Raw genomic sequence first — 2,875 nt, 5'->3', positions numbered from 1 at the left:
GAACCATTTCTCACCTGTGTCCTTTCTACATTCACTGTAGCTGTGGAGCTGAATAGCAGGATGAAGGAGTTCATTCTGCTTGGGTTAACACAAGATGTTCTAAAGGAGAAAATAGTATTTGTGGTCTTCCTGTTTCTATACCTCCCAACCCTGTTGGCGAATTTACTTATTGTGATGACCATAAGATATAGCAGGATGCTTGGGAGCCCCATGTACTTTTTCCTTTTCTACTTATCCTCTAGTGATCCCTGCTCCTCAACAACCACTGCGCCTAAGTTGCTTATAGATTCTGTATCTGAGAAGAAAATCATCTCCTACGATAAGTGCCTGACCCAGATCTTTGCAGTTCACTTCTTTGGGTGCATGGAGATCTTGGTGCTCATGCTCAGGTCTTTTGATTGCTATGTGGCCACTTGTAAGCCCCTGCAGTACTCGACTATCATGAGCCAGCATGTCTGTGGTGCATTGGCGAAACCGGCGGGGTTGGGGTCTTGTATCCATTCCTTAGGACAGAGTCTCTTGGTTTTGAAATTAACCTTCTGTGGCCCCCAATGTTATCTAGCAATATTTCTGTGATATGCAACCTTTGTTGAAACTTGCCTGCATGGATACTTATGTCACGGTGTTTAACAGTGGGGCTATATGCACGGTGAGTTTCATAATCCTGCTTATCTCCTACATTTGTATCTTACATTCTCTGAGTAACCACAGTGAAGAAGGAATGCCCTCTCCACTTGCACCTCCCACGTTATTGTTATCATTTTATTCTTTGTTCCATGTATATTTACATAAACTCACCCCCTAAACACATTTCCAGTAGACAAGATGGTGGCTGCATTTTACACTATTGGGACACCCTTGCTCAACCTTATAATTTACACTTTGAGGAATGCAGAAGTTAAAAATGACATGAGAAAATTATGGTGCAACAAGCTCTTACTTGAAGTCGCAAAGAGCAGAAGGCTCCAATTGCTAGTTTCATAATAGTTTAAACAAAATTGGATTGATAGAAAAGAAAAACTGTTTTTATCCCAAGGTGGGCAATCTAGTCCTCTCTCAATAGGACATTTTAAGAAACAGGCAGGATGATCACAGAGCACAGACACATTTTATTTTCAGCCAATATCACAAAAAGTGTCAGAACATCAAGAACAGTAATATTTGTGGGAGGATAATCCCACTCCTCTCTTCTCTCTGCCTTGCAGTTTATGAGCCAGATCCTGTTGTAACTATAACTGTAGCTCCCTTTTTGTACATTATTCTTGTTTGTGTTTCTCTTCTCCACGTTTCTGATCCAAGGTGAAAAACTGGTCCCTGATTTCGACTCATCCATTTGTTGGCAAATCAGTTCTGGATTCTACTAAATCTAGATTTTATCTTTTCTGGCTCAACAGTGAACAGCCCAGAGTCACTACAAGAAACTTATGATCCCAGAGAAGTATATATATGTATATCTCAACTAATTAAGCACCTATTTGATGCTTATCTCCCCTTTGTAACACCCTTAAAAATAGGCATTTCCTTTGCCTCTTGAACATGTACAAAGAGATAACTCATGACCTTCTATTCAAACAGGGACATTTCTAGTTAGAATAAACATATTCATTGTATTGATTCATAGTTTCTCTCCATTTGCTTTAACATACTTTTTCTTTGTCATATTAATTATTTTCATATGTTCATACTATTTAGTTTTATATACATACCTATTTTTGTAATTTAAGTCTGTGGACACTTCCTTAATCTTTGGTTGATGAATTGGTGACAACTTTATAAAATTGCAAGACTTATACTATAAAAGTCAATGCCTCATGGATGAGATCACATATATGAAAAAGGCAATAAATGACATAAAAAAACAGAACTAATGTCATAATAATCCACCACAAAATAGAAGATGTCCACAGAAGTGAGATTCCCAGCTTGGAAATACAGAACAAAATATATCAAGGAAGCAAAACTTCCATTAGGTATCAGGTACAGTCATAGTGCAGGGAAGTATTGCACTGACTCATGTATGAAACTGACCAGCTGCTAATGTTTCTGCATTAGGAGAGAAGTTTCAGGCTATGATTTCTTGAATTCTGCCTTCATCAAGCAAACTCTGTGTAGTGATTGGGCTTCCTATAGAGATTTTCCTCCTGGGAGAGAAAGATATTGACCAATGACTGGGATAAGCACTTTGGTGTTTTGATTTATATTTTTCATGTATCTCATTAAATTTATATTCTGGTCCAAGTACTGTTAACTAATGAGTATGGACAAGAAGGAGTCAGTCCATGAAGGAGCTGACAATGAGTCTATCTCTGAGAATAAATATAATTGAGACTACTATTTTACAGGTCTGAGACCCTGAAGTTTGGTAGATGGACCCATAAATGCCACTTTGAGAGGTTTTGCGTGAGCATTCCTCTTTGGGGATAATGCCACTGAATGACCTTCACAATCTGATGATAAAAGTTTGGAAGATTTATTTAAAGCTCATATTCTTTACTAGAAAATATCTCAAAGTACAAGTCCTATAGATCATGAGGTGGGAATTTTCTGGTTTGTCGCATAAGGCGTCCACAAGATATTTGCCTTGCCAGCTTTGCCACAGAGTTAGCATTGGTATTAATTGCTATTGTTTAACATTATAAAAGCAGAAGAAGAAATGAGAAAAGGAGAAGTAGTGATGGAGATGAGATTATGGAGGGGAGGAAGCTTTTCATCTTGAATTGTAGGAATCTCCTCTGGGCAAAAGTGTTTGTGGAAAGTCATTAGTGATCAGGAAGCTTTTTTCTTTTTTCCATTAGTTGTGATTCACTGAGCTATCTCTGAAAACGCATGTGTTTAGGACACCAAATCTCAGAGGAGAATTTTCATTTCATATGTT

At 37.9% G+C, this 2,875-nt stretch overlaps 1 pseudogene; it reads left to right on the top strand.

Moving 5' to 3' along the window:
• Nucleotides 1-48: 48 nt before the first annotated feature.
• On the top strand, nt 49-984 carry LOC124234174 (olfactory receptor 4C11-like; annotated as a pseudogene).
• Nucleotides 985-2,875: the final 1,891 nt, after the last annotated feature.

Source organism: Equus quagga, unplaced genomic scaffold, assembly GCF_021613505.1.
Source record: "Equus quagga isolate Etosha38 unplaced genomic scaffold, UCLA_HA_Equagga_1.0 72432_RagTag, whole genome shotgun sequence".
In the NCBI taxonomy this organism is placed as follows: domain Eukaryota; kingdom Metazoa; phylum Chordata; class Mammalia; order Perissodactyla; family Equidae; genus Equus; species Equus quagga.
The sequence above is the reverse complement of the archived record's forward strand: the minus strand, read 5'-3'. Positions and strand labels throughout refer to the sequence as shown.